Source organism: Rhynchophorus ferrugineus, unplaced genomic scaffold, assembly GCF_030347505.1.
Source record: "Rhynchophorus ferrugineus isolate W39M unplaced genomic scaffold, kcgeb_rfMv2 rfM1, whole genome shotgun sequence".
NCBI lineage: Eukaryota > Metazoa > Arthropoda > Insecta > Coleoptera > Curculionidae > Rhynchophorus > Rhynchophorus ferrugineus.
In genome coordinates, this window is record NW_027472580.1 from 83377079 (window position 1) to 83400074 (window position 22996).

Below are 22996 nucleotides of genomic sequence, written 5' to 3' on the forward strand. Positions count from 1 at the left end.
GAAAATCAGCCACATAATATCCATATTACTTAAGAGAAGCATATTTGAAATATCCACAAGAGCAATAGTGTGTGTAAAAAAAGAAACAATTTAGAAATCCATCAAAAAGTCTAGAAAATATGAAATTTCTATAACTTTCACAAATTGGATATCAAACAGATATGTGAGCATCCATCCTGTATCAGAACAATTAACGATAACAATATGTATTGGTCTTTCTAAATAGTATAATATTCCCCTGTAGACAAAAGGTTTTAATAGGATTATGGAATTCCCAACAATAAAAGAGAAAACACCCAAGTCTTGTCCACAACCAAGGACCCTATGATAGAGTTGGACCTATAAAAGCCCTACACAGATACCCATCGATCTCTCAGTTCTCTGAAGAAAATGTAAACTCCCAATCCCCCAGAAAACGACTCTATATAAAATGCTAGTCCGTCCAGACTGCCTCTTCGGAGTACATTTGTCGTACAGGTATGTCTCTAAGAGACAACTTGAACTACTCCAATTGTTCCAATCCGAAAAAGTCCGCGCGTTACTCAATGGTCCATGGTTTATGAAGAACGTCAACACTAACCTCGAATCAGGCAACCCGTTCGTGACGAGTTTCAGGAACATACTCAGTGTAAGGTTCTTCATAGATACCTTAGAACATAATACCATTTTGATAAAATCCCTACCCATCCACAAACCCCGGCAGATAACCAACTACGACAATCCCAGTCGTAACCCATGGTTTTTGTTGGCCGCAAAACACTTTCCTATCCCGGTCCGAGCTGGTCATTCTGGCGTAAGAAAAAAATTGACGGTCTCTTCTTTCTCCGGGCTCCCTTGAGTAACTATGTCGTCAACTGTAACTCTTTAGTCACTCTAATAAACCATAAATAATCCCGTTAGTTTCTATCACTTCACTACTTACCCATCCTTCAATTTTAACATGTACAAATGAAAAAAACAAAGATTATGAAGATTTCATGAATATACATTTTGGATAAAATTTCTGGATAAAAATAAAAGAGCGTTAATGTAACAAATATTTTAATATATGTAATAAATGCCTCAAAATTCATACTTTATTTTCTAATAAAAAAGTACCTGGGGAAAACCTATAAGACCCTATAAACCTATAATCAATAATATCGGAACTGTTCAAAAAATAGTGTAAAACAGATTGCGGATAATGTGGTTACGGTTTTGTCTAAAAATGAGTTGAAAATTGCAGAATTCAACTTATTGAAGTAATAAATTTTGCGCGTTTGAAAGCTAACAGTCCGTAAAATATTCTAAACATTTATGGATATATCACAAACTTACTAAAAACCTTCTAAACCTTTGTATATATATTATCAGTTAGTGTTAGAAAATCGATTTTCTGCAACCCATTATATCTGGACTTATACAATACTATTATATTTCGGTGGTACACAGCTCACATACCAACATAGTGATAATAGCCTGCAACTTTTTATATAGATTATATTAGCATGTCAGTATTACGAACATCACACGTGCTGAAATTGATGTCTTAGACACTAAAGAACTCAACACTTACGGCCACGACTATTAACAATGTAATATATAAACTAAAAAAATATGTTCCTAATAGTTATTGAAACTTCCTATTATTCACTTTTCACTTAGTATTATGAGCTAAAATAATTTATATAACTAATATTAAATCACACTCTAAATTATATTTTGTTAGTCATTGTAAATTCCATCAATAACAGTAAACCATAGCTGCTGAATTCTAACACTCCATCGGTTTGTAAAAATTTGAAATTCGTTTTAAACTTCTCAGAAGATATTTCCTTTTTATTTTACTGATTAAAGTCTTCTAGATAGGCAAGTGTTGTAAAACAGAAGTCAAAGTCAAAGCAGCAACTTTGCGATGTGCTGACGTCATAAATTTTGATAACCTAGATTGGGTGTTTTATTGGATATATTATATATTCATATTTCAATCATATAAATAATATTCGAATAGTCGAATCTCATAAAGAAAAGACAACTATATTTAAAATTATTTCTAAATTATGAAGAATCATCACAATACTCTATCTAAATCTTCAATACTTTTTCAAATTATTTATATCACTTTATGTTTTCACTTAAGATAACATAATTACAAAGAGAGAATTATTTACAAAATCGTTCTTACTTCTACGCCATTCCACTGAAAACGAATTTAATTTGAATACTACTAGCTCGCCCAAATATGTAATACATTATTTATTTCATATCATATTCCAGCTGCTTCAATGTCTACAGACGGCGTGTCGCACGAAAACGAACTAACATATATCAAATAGGTACAGAGATGAAAAATGGGGCATATAACTAAAAAAGATCATAGAGAAAAATGAGTTTTAGATAAATGGGAGCGGAGATTCTTGAAATGGTAAATGTTCCTCGGACATCTGGGAGTTTAAAAAAATCAATAAGATATATCACTTTTTATAATAGCATCCGAGGTAATAAATTATTTCAATATTAATATTATAAGGACTGTGAATAATTTATGGATTTATTTTGCAATACTCAAGCATTTTTAGTACTTTAAATATCAAGAACAATATTAAAAAGCACCAAAATTGAAATGCATCTAAGCCAGACTTCTATTATGTAATTCTATTAGTAGATACCGATCTATAGTCAATTCAAAATAGCAGTGACACGAGTGTCGATATGTATCTGTCTAAAGTTGTAAATTTGTTGTTTCAGAGATCAAATATACGAAATGTATAAAGTAGTGAGTAGTTTTTTTAATCGAAACATAATTTAATACAATTATTTCAGAGAAAATTGTTAGCCTGGGTAGTATCCATAAAAATCCAAAAGCTATACAGCTACTTGAAAGATGTAGAACATCCGTTCATACATTGTTGGATACTATAGGATTTAAGTGGTGTAAAAATAACCGACGAAGGGCTTTAATGGAACATCCAGAGATTGCTTTTAAAAGAATACAAATTTTAAAAACTTATAACAATATCAAGGAAGAAATATATCAATTTATATATTTAAACGAGACATGAATATTTCAGAATGGTATATTGGGTTGCTCATGGCAAGATAATTATAAATATTTTAAAGACAACGAAAACTGATGGAAAAAGGTATATGTTGGAAAAACTACCGATTAGGTTTTATTAGTCATAACATTTATTCATTGCAGACTTATAGTTCTTCATGCTGTTACATGGTAAATATAAATGAAATATTTAATTACATTTTATGTAATTAACTTTTTTAGAAATAAGCCTAAGAAAAGATACATAATAGATCAGATTACTGTATATTATGGCCACAGAGTATTACGTCTTCCTCCCTATCACTGCACTTTAATCCAGTTGAGTTGATACGGGGTATTGCAAAGAATTATTACAATAGATACTAAGGTCGAGGGGGATATTCAAACCAGAACTGTCTGGATTTATGGAAAGAGGCATTGTTGAAAATAGCATCTTCGGTTTGTGTAAGTTCGATCAGATACATTGAAGAACAAATTCACAAATGGTAGAATCTTGAGCATGTTTTTAATAGATTGGAAATAAACAGCTTAGTTATTCACTTGTGAAAGTGAGAGTGATCGAATATAATCTTATGAATGTTGGTTTAAGATTCAGTGCTGACGATTACAAGAGAGAGTGATGAAAGAGGAAATTAATATAATTGTAGGGAATTGTATTATAGAGTGTGAAAGCTTTGTGCGTATGTGGTTCAGAATATACATGAACGTTTGTTTTACATGTATGGCGAGAGAAATAATACTAACTGTTTTGCAGATATGACAAATGCATTAAGGAGAATTCAGTGATTAAATGCAGTTTTATCAAGAAAGATGTATATAGATAGTAAGAAGACAAACTAAAGCGAAATATAGTAATATCATAATGATTTTACAAGGATACATTGCATCGATACAAACAAGAACTAAGCATAAAATATAAATATGCTCTCTAATGAAAGTATAATACATTACTCAGATATACAATTTTTAATTACGTGGATTAGGCCTTCGGGGCCACTACCACTACAAACAAAAACGTGCCTAGAACCCTACCGATAGTAGTGCGGAAAAAAGCTAAATGTATATATAATAAAACAACACCTATAAATAGTTTTTCGATAATAAATCCATTTGATGTATATATTTAATAAAATATTTGTTCAATTATTTTATTTATATTAGAATGTTGTATATATCAGAGCCAAATTGCACTAAAACTCAGAGTTGATGCGGCAACATTGCGATGTTTTGAGAGTTCTTCCGTGTCACTGCTATTTTGAGTTGACTATAGTATCATAGTCCCGTTAGTTTAAACAATTATTTCCTTCTGTTTGAAGTTTTTTTTTTTAACTTAAAGATATTTTAGCAAACGTAACATTTCTCTCCAAAAACTTCTAAATTAATATTCATATATACTAAATTAAACGTATTTATTTACATAGATATTTTTACTAAAAATTAAAACAGAGTAGCGGAATAAATCTGGATGAACAGATCATCAAAATTTTCACATGTTTGTTGAAAAGCAAAGAAATATCCTTCTATGGCAATATCAATCAATCAATATTTCAAGTAGAAGTCGCAGAACCGCCTCAAAAAAGGTATATCGATCTTACCGCTTGATGCGCTTGATTATGAACAGTCTTATCCAAGTTCTGCTGCACAAAAAGGTATATATTATTTGATATCCCAAGTATTGTCTATGGATAGATGATAATTATTCTTAGAATTATTAAGTATTAGTTTACGATTGGATAGAGAAGTACTGCAACTTGTACATAGTAGAAATAACAAAAAATATAGTAGATGGATTGTATAGCTGTAGAGAGTATTAACAGCGGGTTCATAATTTAGCTAGAAGATTGGTGAAATAGTAGGTAAGAAGAACACGCCATATACAAAGGCTTATATATATATAACTTTACAGATTTTTGTCGATAATCTTGAAGAAGTTAAAGATAAGTATTGTAGCATTACTTATTATATTGTATCATCACCAAATATATTTGTAAAGAACACACATAACACTTCTTTAACTAAAAGTTATCGATCTGATTTAAATGGAATAAGTCATTGTGAGTGTTTCCAGAATTGCAATAACGATGAATTTTTTTAAGAAGAGATGGCAATTCGATCCATATTTTGATAATTTTAATAGTTCCATGATAACTAAAAAGCGCTACATTTGAGTCATTGTCACACAAGAAGACGACTTTGCGTCTTACAAAATATTGCTAGTATTTTTGCACCAATTCGTCATTCAGTTTCTTCAATTGATATAAGTATACCACTACACCGTTCTGATACCTCCATATACACTGCCAATATGGATAGCTCTCCTAGACTAGCCCATGATTTACATAGAGAGTAGATCCAATAAAAAAGCGTTTAAGCGATTTTGTACTAGTGACATCCTGTAAAATCATCGAATATCTATTTGAAAGTGTATAACTGAAGATACTAATGAGTATGTAGCGACCTTGTGGCATTATCTCAGATTTTGAATACATGCAGGAATTCCTCATATTTAATGTAACGCTAATAAATATCGGTCACATCATGTAACCACCACTATTTTATTTCGTTTTACTTTCACCAAGCCATAATTCCCCAACAGTAGATTACTTTCATAGAATATCAAATTTTTATTTAAAAAGAACGAGCTCCCAATACATGTTATACGAATAAAGAGAAAATTAATTATGATTTCGTTTCCTCTACGAATTCTGTACTCATTTATTTTTAAACTTTTAAAAATCCACTCCTAAATAATTGTCCGTAAAAAATTAATTAACCCCAAACTGCTCCAAGGTTTGCAGCCTTTTAATCAAGCTGTCGCAAAGTTGCCGCCAAGGAAAGTTTAACGCAAGCCAGTTAGAAATCTTTTTAAAAACACTTATAAAAATCAATATCAGTTTAGAAAATAAGCAGTGAACTCAATATTTTATAGAATTTTTATTTATATTTATCGCGGGGTTTTATTAGATCCAAAAATTTATTTTCGACATGAATGTCTCAACCTAACTCGAAAGAAACAATGTAAACTAGTAAAAATACTTAATTTTAGCAGATTTTAATGATATTTATTACTTGACAATATCTTATAAAACAGACCACATTTAAAAATTTTTAAACAGACCTAATACGACACTAGGAAAATACGGAATAATAATAATTAACGATAATGGATCATGATAAAGATATGATGAATTGTTATGACGATGAATGATGGAAGCATGAAGTACAGAATACATACATAAGCATAATATTCTGATAAACTTACTGAAGACGTGGTAATTTTATGATTATTTATTCAATTTCATCATCAGATGTATTGCATTTTATATTTCCTTCCAAAAAGCTTCCTCCTTACTTTTCAATGCGAGTGGGTTTATTTCTATTTTTTCTTGGAACACCTGATAGGAACAGACCTCAACCTGTTCAGTTCATCTTTGTTTGATGCACTGTATTATTTTATTTTTAGTTGACTGACATTTCACTATAGATGGTCCTCAGTTCTTATCCAGGACCAACAGTGCTGTATCATTTTCCAAATTAGATACCGTAACGTTCAGTCTAGTTATATCACTGGTACAGAATATCAAGACGAACATCCTCATCTTTCGAAACTTCAAGATCGTATTAGATGTGAAGTCATCCGTTTAAAATACTACAGTCCATGCATAGTTGAGGAATAAATTGATCAAAATAGTTTACACTATGGTTTGGTCATGTCTGTCGAATGAATGTTAACAAATACCCCAGAAACTTCTGTAGCAAAATTGACTTTTTATCCAGACTAACACTGTCCGAAGCCAGAACAGTTACAGCAAATAACCAATTATAGCGAGATTTAGTGCGGCACCAGAACAACTATTTGAGAAATTGAAGTATGTTAAGGTTGAATATCCCAGCGTACCATAAGGCAGTTAGCAATCTATAGCCATAAGGCTACAGATTGCTAACTGGTATAGTAGACGATAATATTGCTACATACTGACTTGAAAGGATTTTGTTTAGTTATATCAATAATTCGTACTGGCCCCATTCCTTGAGTAATAATTATGGCTGTCCTAAGCAACTGTTTGCAAATTTTTCCACTGACTAAATCGAGTGCAGGTAATTCCCATAGATCCAGATTTATTACTGACCGATATTCAGCAACTAGATTGGTTTTTTATCTTTTGTCTCCAGTCCATGATTCATTATTGGTTGTTATGGGAGGTATAAATGTTATGGGACTCCTAATCATTTTGGTTGCCATCCATAATAAGTTATCCGATTCTTTAATTACTGGTAGTTCTTGCAGATAGAAGTTAAATGGTTCTTCAAATATTTCAGAACAGAGATTAAAATTGACCGCAATTGAATCTACTTCGCTTTTCTTTTCCATTTTCAGAATCCATCAGTATAGTCATTTTCACGGCCTGCGAAATATGTCTCTATTTTTGCGCGACTCTCATATAACGAAATTGAGAAAAATAATCCATTTACAAACTATTTGAGGAAACCAATTCATCTAAAAATTGTGCTAATTAACTTTAAATCCCCAGTAAATAATAAATCATATAAGAAAATTCTGATATTCTCTCTAAACATATTTGTTTTGTATAAATCTAGTTATATTTATCTAACGTATTTTAAAAATCTATACATTTCTGCATCATTAAATAGTTTCTTTAATTTATGAAAGTTGTATAAGAAACCAACCAATAGAAAACCAATTTCTTATATTGCAAACAAAACAAATACATCGTAAATTGTTTGCGTTTATATAATATTTATTAAATCCAGCCGGCATGCCCGCTCTATCCGTCGCAGTATAGCGAGAGCCCCGAACTTCTTCGGCTACAATTGATCCACTTTTAGTTAGGTTATAGTTGCGAGATTGGCTGCAGTTGAAACTGATAGACAGTTCGTGCAACATAATTTAATTCTTTTGAAGGGCTTAGTTCTGAAACTTTTTAATTTTTTTAAAGTTATTTGGTGTTTAAATATTTATATATATATATATATATATATATATATATATATATATATATATATATATATATATATATATATATATATATATATATATATATAAATATAAATATATATTTTGTTATATATATAGTGTTTTAATATATTTATTTAGTTTCCTTAAATACTTTGTAAATGCATTTTTTTATAAAATCCAATCCAATTTAAAAATAGAGATATATTTGACAGGCCGTGAAAATGACTATACTGATGGATCCTGAAAATGGAAAAGAAAAACGAAATATATTCAATTGCAGTCAATTTTAATATCTGTTCTGAAATATTTTAAGAAACAATTAACTTCTTGCTGCAAGAACTACCAGTATTTAAAGAAGCGGATTACTTACTATAGATAGCAACCAAAATGATTATTAGTCCCATAAAATTTATACCTCCCATAACAACCAATAATCAATCATGGACTGGAGACAAAAGATAGAAAACCAAGCTAATCTGGATCTATGAGAATCTCCTGCACTCGATTTAGTCATTGGAAAAATATGCGAACATTTGCTTAGGAGAGCCATAATTATTACTCAAGGAATGGGACCATAGAATAATTATTACCATTGAAAGGTTATGTGGAAGAAATATTTTTTTCAGTCCCTAGAACAAATTGCTGACAACGTTTGGTACGAATTATTGATATAACTAAACAAAATCTTTTCAAGCCAGTATGGCTACAGATTGCTAACTATCTTATGGTACGCTGGGATACTCAACCTTAACGTACTTCAGTTTCTCAAATAGTAGTTCTGGTGCCGCCGGTTCATAATTGGTTATTTGCTGCAACTGTTCTGGCTTCGGACAATGTTAGTGTCGGCAAAATGTCGATTTTGCCACAGAAGTTTCTGGGGTATTTGTCAACATTCATTAGACAGAAATGACCAAACCATAATGAAATCTATTTTGATCAACTTATTCCTCAACTATGCATGGACTGTAGTATTTTAAACGGACGACTTCACATCTAATACGATCTTGAAGTTTCGAAAGATGAGGGTGTTCGTCTTGATACTCTGTACCAGTGATATAACTAGACTGTACGTTACGGTATCTAATTTGGAAAATAATACAGCACTGTTGGTCCTGGATAAGAACTGAGGACCATCTATAGTGAAATGCCAGTAAAAAACCAACTAAAAATAAAATAATACAGTGCATCAAACAAAGATGAACTGAACAGGTTGAGGTCTGTTCCTATCAGGTGTTCCAAGAAAAAATAGAAATAAACCCACTCGCATTGAAAAGTAAGGAGGAAGCTTTTTGGAAGGAAATATAAAATGCAATACATCTGATGATGAAATTGTATAAATAATCATGAAATTACCACGTCTTCAGTAAGTTTATCAGAATATTATGCTTATGTATATATATTGTGTACTTCATGCTTCCATCATTCATCGTCATAACAATTCATCATATCTTTATCATGATCCATTATCGTTAATTATTATTATTCCGTATTTTCCTAGTGTCGTATTAGGTCTGTTTAAAAATTTTTAAATGTGGTCTGTTTTATAAGATATTGTCAAGTAATAAATATCCTTCAAATGTGCTAAAATTAAGTATTTTTACTAGTTTACATTGTTTCTTTCGAGTTAGGTTGAGATATTCATGTCGAAAATAAATTTTTGGATTCTAAAATTGTAAATATTTCAGTTGTTCATTACATTCATTAATTTAATGAAGTTTATTAAATAATAATTAATTGAGGATACCCATTTATTAAAATATTATTAGTAAAATACAAATCATTTACCCACAAATAAACAATTGTTAAATTATGTCCCATTATAATTTAATGTAATAGTTTCAATTAGCATAGAACCCTTTAAAATACCTTTATATATTCAGAAATGTTTTAATTTGGAATACGTTTTTGGAAGTTTGGTTGCCCAGCTTGGAGAAATGTAAAAATGCTTAAATGCTAGTTGTCTTAGGTTTAATATAGCTTATACAGCCGATGATCGTTCAAGGCTGACTATTGTGATCAAGCCTTGTTTTATATAAAAATAATTTCATGACAACAACACTGAACAAATTAATTTCTTAAGCCATTGGCAAGCCCAACTGCCGAAGACAGACTATGGATTGATGATGATGAATTTCAGTATACCACTTTATAATACCTGACTTGTTAAGTGTCTATGATGCTTATCAAATTATCATTGAGCCCATAACTAGTCTAACTAGTTCTATAATAAATACTAGAGATTGTGTAACGATACTCGACCATAATCTTGTTTAGCAAAAAAAGTAATAATCTTTATATAAATATTTTTAAACTTATTGTATAGTTTTAGGTGCGAGCATACATAATAAAATAATTGATAATAATAATAATTGACTATGTTGTCTGCTATTATATACTAATTAGCCATTAGCTTATACTGCTGGTTTTAATTTCTTATAATACTTACCGATTAAAATTTTAAATAAACAGTTGAAAAAACACAACTACCAACTGTCATTTACATTTTTTGCCTTAATTTTTGTCATTTTAATGTTTGTTGACATTAATTTTGAGTTTATGTGTATTTAATCTTCATATTTGTGTATTGCAATGAAGAATCACAAATCTTTTTATATATAATTCCTTTTAATTATATCACATCATTTAGTATAATTTTTCTTCTTTTAAAATATATCTCGTTGCTTTCAGGTTTTTTTCTACAGATTATCGACAAGTACTTTATTTGACTTGTTATTATGTATTCAAATATTAATTTGCAAGCAGTCATATACAAAGAAGTCTAAAAGAAAATTTCCTTAGAGAAATAACTGTAAAGACAAAAATGTATGCTTTAAATAAATAATTCTGAATAAATACAAATAGCATTAGGTGCACTGGAAGGTTTAATTTTAATATAGTATAAATAAAACTAGAAGGATTTGTCTCTCTCTAAGCTTAGTTATCGCCCAATAACTGCTATTTTGCCTTTTTATATAAGTTAAAGTGAAAATAAACTTCATAACTAAGGATTACGCTTTCTAGTAAAAAAAAAACATTATTTTACAACTGTATATATGATTTCTGAAGACGTTAGGGACTAATGCTGTCCCAATTTTGCAGACTTTTTCAAAATAAGTGCTTGAGTGAAAGATTTTTCTATCACAACTCCGCCGAAATCCTAATCCTAATTTCATTTTTTTCCTTCATTGAAGTACCAGCTTTATACATCTTAATCGGAAATATTTGTATTTTTTTAATTTCAAATGAGCCACTTTATCCTGACAACGCCAAGGGGACTTTTTTTGAAAGGATATGACGTTTCAATGGCTATATTTCCAAAAAAACGCTATATTTCATAAAGTATTGTTCAAATAAAGTTGAAAATGCATATGAAATTAACTGAACTTTTTGAAAAATTATTTCGTTATATATATCAAAAGAACCGTAAAAATACTGTTTTTAATAACTTCAATAGCTTTTTTTGTCGTGATGTCGTCATTTCACGACTATCCAATAATGCGGAGTTGATATAAGGGGGACGGGGGATAGATATAAAGTGTATATATAAAATAATAAATTAATAAATAACTAAAAAATTAATAACACAAACAGGGGGGTCAAAAGTATAAATAGTGTGCATTAATTTAAAGTACACAATTATAAAATGAACACAAGTACAGGACTACAAACATTACCATAACAATGTAGAGGTTCTATCCAGACCAAATACATCAGCACCCATACCAAAGTGGTAATTAAGCGATCAGTTAACTTAGAATAGACTAGATTCTGTCGAAAAATCGATTTCCCGTACCCATACTTAGTTCTGATTTGGGTAAACCATTTGGACAATCGTTCAGTATGTAGTAGACTCAAATAGAGGTGACAAAACTCACAGTGAGAAGGTAGGCTCGAAGTCATCAAGTGCGAAAAGAAGAGAAAACATCAGCTTTAACCTCAAAAAGGCCTATTATGGTTGGGCCGAAAGACCTCGTTCATTGTGAATCAAGAAACGGATAAGGATGGAATGGGATAAGGACAGTATGGTCACAAACAACCGCGATGTTGCGGGGCGAGGAGACTACCGCTTTAGCACCACTAACACGCGCTCATTTCCTTGTATGCCAACGTGAGAAAAGATCCACAGTACAGTAAATTTAGCCTGAACCCATTTAGATAGAGGCTACGGATGATTGACAGTGAGGGGATGGTTAAACTTCTGTTCCAGGAAACATTCGAGATCATTTCGGTAGTCGGTCAGGATTAGCCATTCTTTGAAGGATTGTGTTGTGATGTAGGATAAAGCTGTGAATATCGCCAAGAGTTCAACGGTCAATACTGAATCCTGTTCAGGGAGATTGAAACGGAATGCCCAGTTTTCCACCACATGCACCATGCACTGCCAAGCCCGCTGCGACATTTGGAACCATCGGTATATATGTGCTGACAGCAAGGGTAAGAGTGGAGAAGTACACAGAACTTGGATCGAATAAGGTAAGGACAAAATTTGTTTATGAAGGGGATAGTGAAGATCTAAGGGGTAGTGGAAAAGGAGGGGATGCAACAAGCCAATTCCAGCACTGGAAAGAAGATCATTTGACCTTATTAAATTGGTGATTGATTATTATATCTACTAAAAAACTATAACGAGCCACAATATTGAACCGATAATAAATTGACATCAAATCCAAAGCAAGCGAATGCCATCAAAAGTAATTATCTGTAAAATCGTTAGACAAAACAACTAATGCAATATTATGTCGTATAATTTTCCTCGGTATTTTTCTCTTATTCCCGGTTTCCTGTCTAATCAAACGGCCTCTAACTTTGAATTTCCGAACTTCATTCGCATTGATATCCGAACTGGCATAGTCGCGAGACCGACTTTATAATTTCTGATGCATCTGACAGTGGCAGCCAGTTCGAACGACATAATTTAATTCTCCTCCAGCTTCCTTCTATGGGTATTTTTTTTTATTTAACCGTACTAGAAATTAGATTCGACTGATTTTCAAAGGGCTTATTATACGTAATTAAATGCCGACCTCCTTTGTTATCATTCCTTTATTGAAACGAGAGATTAAATATGGTTTATGCTGAAGGTGCTTTTATTAACTATTTTATTTAGTTATTTTTTTATTGTCATGATTAATTAAAAACACACAATTCAATGTAATTCGTTTAATTGCTCTTAATGCTGTAGATATTTCTCGCTATTCAATCATGTAATGTTCACTTTTCTTTATATCTTTTATAACTTTTAGGATCAGAAGCAGTTAATCGGCTAACACTAACACAAAGAACGTTGAACCTGTATTTAAATACGATTTTTATTTAATTAATTATATCTCCTATTTAACATTTCTAACTAATATACCAGGTTATTCAAAAAATATTCTTAAAATCAATCAGACACCGACATTTACTTGGCAGCAGCTGAACTAACTAATTCTATCTAACTATTGCACTGCAGTTCATAATTCTATAAGAAGATAAAACGCCAAGTTTCAAAAACTTGGCAAAATATTGGTATAACAGGTACTTGCATTTGCTTGTATTTGAGACTTAAGTGTATCACTGTGATTTTTAATCAAAATAATAGATTAAGAGGTGTTGTAAACACGGTTCCTCCGCACCAAACTTAGTTAACTTTTGTTCTCAGATTGTTATAAGGTTTTTGGTCAAATTAAAATAAAAATGGGTGAAAAAATTTTCTAGTTGACAAAAAAATAAGACAACTCTTTATACTAATAGTGATAGTTCTAACAAAACCATTTTTATTTTTGAAATAATTACTATAACCTCAGGATTTGACGACCATTATCAGCATGAATGTTATCATTTCTCAATCATCATGTTCGAATGTTAGAAAACTCCTTATAGGCTATTTTGGTCACGATTAATAGGTTTTCAATAAACGTTTTATTAAAAGGACAATTAATTTTTCGAAATGTAAATAATTAATCAACTATTAAAATTCTCTGTCATCATGATCTCGAGTTTAAAATAACGAATACATTGCTAATGTTATGGCAGGACTTATAAAAATATTTTGTCACCTGACTGTATTGACTGTATACTATTTTATACATGGTATTAGAGGCCTACAGATGTTATACTATAACAGCATTCAAACATTGAAGAAGCAGGAATATGAAGAAATTTACTAAGGAACTATTTGGAAAAGCCTGATTTTAATATGTAATGTAATTGTTTTTTCATGCATAGTAACTTAATTCGAAATATCAATATAAACTGTTAAACAACCTACAGTAAAAAGTTGAAATATTATTAAATTCTACAGTTTTAAAATATTTCTACATAAACTAAAACTGTTTCAAAAAGGCTTCATCATCAACACCATCAATCCCATAATCACCTATAGAAATGTATGGTAATCGATCGGTCATATCCAAATGAATAACGTTGTGGTTTCAATGTTTAAGAATGCCGATTTTGAGTATTTTTCTTTTCAGCATTGGATTTAATGAAAACCCCAGTTCAGGTCCTCAAATAATATTTAGACAGCTGCCAAATTAAATGCATTAAGTTGATGAATTAATAATATTCTTATACAGCATATAGAATTGGCTGATAATGTCATTTGGAATCGTTTCAATATCGATGTTTTATTGCTCTCCAGAAAAAAATTAGAGTTTTCTGTGAGGTTCTTTGATTATCGCCAATCAAAAAAGGGACCATCTATTTCAATAAAAAGCCCAAAATATCATAGAGTATCATACATAACACTTTCATCAGCGAACAACAATTCAACAAATATTTTATGCTTAATTATTAAGTACCATTTCATAGTCAAAGCAGTCGCAATAGAATATAAATTAGAAAGCTTACTAGTCCGACATAATATATTATCTCATATGTTAACTAGTAACCAAACAAATTATATATATCAATCAGAAATGATTCAGATACTGCTACGCTTTCGTCCGGAACTATATTATAACAATCGAAGCTTCGACGTCAATTACGTCAAACTCTCCAACTTTACACCGCGCAAGATTTCCGGGAGATATCACTTCGTTTACAGTTTTGCCACAAATGAAGCTAAGTTTCTGGAACAAGACCTTCCAGGTATTAGAGACGGAGCAAGAGGGATCTGGCATGATGCGATGCATCGGGAATTATTAAGTAAATCGTGCGACTACGACAGTTCGAAATACTATACTATCGAGCACGGAGCTTGAATTTCCAACATATTATTCGATATTCGAGAAACGCCAATGATCTGACAAAGATAAATATAGAAATAGATACATTTATATTAGTTCGAATTATATTAAATAAAAATTTTATTCTTCACGTGCTTTAAGATTTCAAGATTGTTCTTAAGGTTAAGTTATTTAAATGTTATTTTAAAAAGACATACTGCGGCGGTATACGTAGATACAATTAGGTAAAAGTTTAATATATTTTTTTCACATTTTACCTGTAAAGAAGAAACAAAACAATTAGTTAACAAAAAGTTAAAAACAGTTTAAACCTTCAACTATCCTTTTTAATTTATCAAATATAAAAATAAGATATACTTGCTGGGTACTAAATCTAATAGAAACCATGGATGTAGAAGAATTAATTCTGAAGTCTAAACATCATTTTAGCGACCAAAACTATTTATCCAAAATTCTTGCACAGTCATGAAGAGCTTCATTTGATAATTTATAGAGTTGGAACATAATAATAATAATTTTAGATATGTTTAACGTACAATCACAAAAAATGTAATTTTCATACATCCTTCTTATATTTAACTTCACAGGGTATCCTTTACGTTATATTAAAATTAAATTTCAAAATAACACTTGAGCTAACACAAAACAACACAAATCTAAAGTTCCAGTTCAAGACTAACATATCTCAATTTACATTTCGACTAAATTTTAATAGTTTACTTAAAACCTGTACATCAAGGTATTTTCTTTAGAAGTAAACTTTCTATTTCTCCGCCTCAAATGGACCTGCCACATGAGAAATTTACTGTTAAGGAAGTAAAACAAACAATACATAAAGAAGTCCATTCTAAAAAAGCTTCTGGTTTTGACCTAACAACTGGAAAAATTAAAATTAAAAGAGCTGTCAGGAAAGTACATCAAATTAATAACATTCATATTTAATGCCATGCTAAGACTGAATTATTTTCATAGCACTTGGAAAGTGGCTCAAATCATTATGATTCTTAAACCTGGGAAAATATCAGAAGACATCTCCTCTTATAGTCCTATAAGCCTGTTACCTGTAATCGCAGAGAAGAGAAATATTATTCCAGACCATCAATATGGTTTCCGGAATAAACACGGAAGAATAGAACAAATACATAGATTAGTCAACCAAATTAACAAAAACTTGAACGATAAAAGGGCCTTCGTTAAATTTAAAAAACTTTTGCCCCATCCAAATCGTACCTCACAGACAGAAATTTTATTGTCGAACAGGGTGACGAATATACTGATTTACACCCAATATATTCGGGTGTTCCGCAGGGTAGTTTTCTTGGCCCATTGTTATATCTATTATACACAGCTGACCTACCGACCTTAAGAAACAATAGTGTTGCAAGATATGCTGACGATACAGCGGTATTATCATCACATGAGGATCCAATATCAGCCACAAGAAACCTCCTATTTCATCTTAACAAAGTCGAATTGTGGTTGAAAACGTGATGTATGAAAGCAAATGAGACAAAATCTACCCATGTGATATTCCCCCTTTGTGGAAGAACATGTCCCTCAGTAAAAATTAATAATATATCTGGAAATACAATTCGATCGACGTTTGACATGGAAATAATATATAGTGACAAAACGCAAACAGCTTGGGGTTAAACTAAACCAAATGTACTGGCTAATAGGGCGTAAATCTAAATTATCATTAGATAACAAGGTTTTGCTGTACACGTCAATACTTAGACCCATTTGGGTTTAAGGTATTAAACTGTGGGGTACTATTAGCAAATCTAACATAGATCCTCCAGAGGTTCCAGAATAAAGTGTTGTAAATCATCGTCGTTGCCCCATATTACGTGTCCAAGAAACTGATTTAGCGCGATATCCCCATAGAACTCCTAACGAGTGTGAGTCGGAGTGATAGTGCGAAGTACCCTAAAAGACTGTTAGTGCATCCCAATGCACTCGCCAAACAGTTAAATGTGCTGCGCTATGACAGTGAAGTGCGTAGGCTCACATGCAATTTTAATAATCTCTAGAACAAGCTACAATAATTTTTAGAATAAGCGATCTTCTACAGGCCAGCATAGTTATATTATATAACTGAAATCATATAATTATCCGTTGGATGCTATACTACGGGCAGATCGATGACGTTCTAGGCGATTAATTTAAAAAATGTTATTGCTATCAGTACAGTGCATTTGAAAACCCCCTGCAAAATAAACAATAACAAAGAGAGAAAATCCTATACCTTGACATCAACTTATTTTTATAAATAAACACTCAAAAATTACTCAAGGCCATACAATTACATGTTATTGAAAAATGAGTATGTTCAACTGTATTTTAAGATAAAACCGCAATCTTCACCAAGGTTTTGTATCAGCGAGGCTCAAACAAAAATAGGCTAATGGTAAAATAAACTAAAGCAGATTTATAATAAGGCGTGTGTTTCAGTAGTAAATAATTCATTGTAGATATATTATTATATCATAATGAAAACAAGCATGGGTTTATACCTGGAACTGTATTTCGTCACTTCATATATATAAAATAAAGGTTTGTGTTTTATATAATTTACTATTGTCTATAAAAAAAGCCTGAAAAGAGATGCACTGTAGAAAAAAGCATTATCTAAGAAGCAATAACTCTTTCGGCTTGAATAAATTACACCAGATAAATAGAAGAAGAAATTGACAAATGGTTGAATCGATATATATATATATATATATATATTAAGATGTACTACAATGTACATAACATTATCTTTGTTAAAAATATTTTTAATAAAAAAATTGAACCGACTTCATTAAATAAATAAGTAACAAAAACATTATTTAAAATATTTACTACAGGTATTTCACATTTAGCTTAATACCTACCTAAACCTATTTATCTATTTGCAACATCATTTTAACTAGTACCAACTGAACTGTTTATTTTTATTGAGTTCATGCATCGATTATAAGGTGCATGTTTTATTTTAAAACTTTTTTTTTGTGTCAAAATCTAAGTTTGGTTATTTTTTACTTTTTAGTGAGTTCCTAATTTATTTTTTGGAGTTGATTCAATTTTTTTGATAACAATTTTTTTTTGGTGCTAAATATTTACTGAATAAATCACGCAGTTAATTTATTAAGTATTACAATGACTAGACCAAGTAAAGGCGTATGAGGAGAAATAAGAATAAAGAAACAGTGACTGAAAATAAGAAATGCCTGAGGCCCCGGGGTTCGCTACTTAGTCTAGATGGTTTGTCAAATGTTCTAACCGAACTAGAACAAAAGTTTTTTGGCCCCGTCGGGAATCGAACCTGAAACCTTCGCGCGTGAACTGAACGCTCTAACAAATACACTCATATATATAACAGGTCATTTGAAAAGTCCCCGGCCAGACACATAGATGGCGCTACTAGAATAAATCCATCTGTTTTAGTTAACATTAAGCTGCGTGTATAAATTTGACAGCCGTCGAATCATTACTTTTTGAATTATAGCATTTTGAGTGAAACAACTTTTGTTATTCTGAAAAAAAAATTGAGAAAAAGAAATATCACGTGTTGATAAAATATTGCTTTTTGAAGGGAAAAAATACAGTTGAAGCAAAAACTTGGCTTGATACCGAGTTTCCGGACACCGCCCCAAAATCAGCCATCAAGGATTGGTATGTTATGTTCAGACGTGGTGAAATGAGCATCAAAGACGGTGAATGCAATTTTCGGTGCGGTGAAGAGACGCCCAAAAGAGGTTGTTACCGAAGACAACATTTAAAAAATCCGCAAAATAATTTTGAATGACCTTAAATTTAAACTGTACGAAATAGCAGACAACTGAACGTGTACATCATATCATTCACGAATATCTGGGTATGAGAAAGCTCCGTGCAAAGTGGATGTCGCGCGAGCTCATTTTGGTCCAAAAACAACGACGAGTTGATGATTCGGAACAGTGTTTGAAGACAATGAAGCGTAATAAACCCGAGATCTTGCGTCGATATATTACAATGGATGGAACATGGCTCCATCGTGTCACTCCGTAGTCCGATCGACAGTCATCTGAGTGGACTGCACAGGATGAACACGCTCTAAAGCGTGTGAAAACGCAACAGTCGGCTGGCAAAATTATGACGTCTGTATATTGGAATGCGCATAGAATAATTTTAATTGACTATCTTCAAAAGGAAGGACCATCAGCAGCGACTATTAGATAGCGTTATTGGACCGTTTGAAGAACGATATCGCCGAAAAACGGCCGCATTTGTAAAAAAGTGCTGCTTCACCAAGACAATGCACCGTGTCACAAGTCAGTGAAAACGATGGCAAAAATCCATTAATTGGGCTACGAATTACTTTCTCATGCATCGTATTACCTGTCAATTAACCTGTTATCATAAAAATAAACCTGATAAAATATGCGGTCGATAACATTTAGCAACGCCTCATTCAAAACAATATAGGCACTCAGACAAACCCCATCCATCATCGGCACATTTCCTCCAATAATCGAAAAGATATCGCGCCATCAAATCATCGTCGTCACCCCGTTGACAATCTCACAGCTTCCCGCCGAAAAACTGGCTGTCCCCTGTCACCCCCGCCCTCACCTCAGACATTTCATCGACGATTCGCCACCATTCCCCGCCGCTACCGCCATCATCATCATCATCGCCGCAACTAAAACCGTTCGCGGGCTTGGCGGGCTTTAAAACTTAGGAAATTACGAAGAAAACTTCAGGTTCGAAATCCCGGCCAGCTCAGACGGGCTTTATAATTTTCATCTTTCGCCCGGTTTTGTCGAACTTAATAAATGTTTCTGCGTAGTTATGTATTCGTATCATTCCGAAGTTGGAAAAAGCGAAGGCTTTTCGGAGGAGAGAACTTTCCCGGCCCCCAGGATGTGGCGAGCGATGCGGGATCGGCAGGGGTGAGGCGTGGGGCGACGGTAGGATTGTGGCGGCGCCTCATGGAGTTTGTGAAGTATAGGGGCCGGATATGTGTCAGAAGAAAAAACACATATAAAATGAGAGATTCAATTGTACACAAAAAATATTTCCATCCATCTCCATCCTCGCCGTTTCCCTTTGTCGGGTCCTTCCCCTCTCGGTGCTTTCGAATTTTATTTCCGACAAGCAATATTTCAAGCTTAACTATAAACTGTTAGATTGAAACTGTTTATTATAAACGAATGACATCTTTGATATATTTTGTATTGTTCGTCATTTAATGACATTCTTTAGGATAAGTTTATTCGATGATATATTGTATAGTCTACTGTAAGATATATCACGGTACGGTAAGGTATCTTGTATAGAAGATAATAAACACCAAAACCAGTTTATTCAAACAAAACCAATATTTTAACTACTTTTGGGTTAATTAAAAAAATGTATGACATATCCGGATCTGAATACTTGCTTATTTCAAGTTTAATTACTACATGTGGTCGATGGGAAGATGGTCAGGATATTAGGTTAGGTTTAGGAAGTACGGAAGCTCTGTGGAAGTGGTACTGTCATAAGGAGTAGAGAAAAAGAGAAAGAGGCGCCGTCGTGGTAGTCTTTAGTAGCAACGCTGGTGGTTTAATACCATGCGATTCCCAGCTTTTGAATTTAATGTAGATGTAATAGAGCTGACCTACATGGTTGTAGTGGTCGCTATATTGTATTATTCACTTGAACAGTATATTCCCCAACAAAACCCAGATTTGCGTTGAATCAGTAAGTTCTTTTAATACACTATTTTAAAGTAAAAGAAGTTATACTAACCCTTGAATGTATTACAAAGAACGACTCGAATAGACGACATAATTCTGTCGCGAACAATTATAGGAATTTTTCAATGAAAGCTTCTATTAAACCATTCAAGAATTATAATTTTAAATCATTTATAATCAATATGCTTATTTCAATTACGAAACAACATAGAAAAGTATATTAATATCATGTGATGGATGCAGTATTACAAATTTGCGTGAAGTTAGCACATATAGCTACAAAATTTGAATTTTGCTGATCAGACAGAAGAAAAATGCAGCAACTACTAATGAACAACCATATATCAAAAATTTTTAAAAATTAATTGTAAGCCTTCATAAAATGTCAATCAAGTTCCATCCCATCAGAGTCATATAACAAAAAGCTAATAAAGTCATAAAGAATGCACCATCCACCAATCTGAGTAATTTGAGTGATATGGGTCTTGTATAAGTTACTGTTAAATTTTTTGCCATAAGATAAATAATGCAAATAAAATCGAAGTTGCCCAAAAAGTTCTTACACCAACTGCCAAAATTATGATTAGGGATCGCTGACTGATTGAGGAGTTGGATTGGAGTGATTCTTAATTTTGCTGATTAGTCTTTGATTTAGTATAGCTAATTTAAAAATATTTTTTATTTATTTATACTAAAATATCAGTAATTTTAATTTTAGCGCCGAATTTCGACCCCAGATTCGAGAACAATTTATTAAATTATGATTCTCTCATAACAGTAAAGTATAGGAATTAACTTAAAATGATATGCTATTAAAACTTTTTTCACAGTATTTTCAATATGAAATCAGAAATGAATATGATATATAACATTAATTATAATAATAAATATCGGTATATTAAAACATGTTAAAATAACTATCTCAATAACACACTCATCTTACTAAACTTTATTATCTGCTATTTAATTAAATGTAATTTCTATCAAGTTTCAATATCCAACTAAATATTGACGATAAGTTTAAATTACTACACCACTGAACATTATAATAAAATATCATTAGTATGATTATTGAAGTATAAACTATCTTTTACTTTTATATTATAAACATAAGTATGGATTAATAAATGAAGTAATACATATTTGTAAATTCAAACAGAGAATATATGAATAGAACGATTTTGAAATTGATGTTTGACTTTAGCGTGTTTATTAATACAATAACGAACAAAAATAGGTAATTTATTTATTTACCCTTTAGAAATGTTTATTTAAGAAATCTATCAATAACTAAATTAACTACCTGAGAACTGACTAACTAACTGATTTTTTAAAACTTATAGACCCAAGTTTTTAAATTTAATTTTAGTTAATGTAAATTATCAAAATGTTTTTAATTCAGAATTGCTTCTATTTGTCTTATGTGTTCCATTTATGCAAATTATGTAATTAGTTTCATTTTAACTGCTACATATTTTCATTACTTCATTTATATATTCATATTTCATATTTCTCACCTAAAATATATATATTGCAAAAACAGTTAATACACCAGACTGACTAAGGAATAATTTCTTAACCTAAATATTTAAATATTGTTTTTATTAATATCTTAAAGTCTCTTTTCGCCACCGAGGGTTTTTCTGGACTGGACATAGAATTTAACGTGGGCTCCGAACCACGGCCCCCGGCATTAAGCCTACTGAATGGCCAGAGACCAACTTAGAGACAATCCAGGTAGACATCCGGTCTTACCCAGCCTGGTTACTGGCATGACTGAGGTGGTTAGTTCTTATCGGATTTTCCACTATTTCAAGACGTTTACAATTGCAATCACAAACATAAAGAACATCTATGCCCCAGCATGATCTTGCGGACCGTCGCCTTGATCACTGTGTCAACGAAGGCAGATTTAAATGAAATTGCATTTCTTTTTACTCAATTATTCCAGTCATCGATATCACCATTGCAGGTGGCTAATCTTTAATTTGCCTTTTATGGCTTTCGTTTATCTACTACTTATTCTACTTTGACTTTTGCTGGGAACTAACAACTAATCAACAAATAAGGAGTTAAAATTCTATGAAGCTATTTTATAATTATT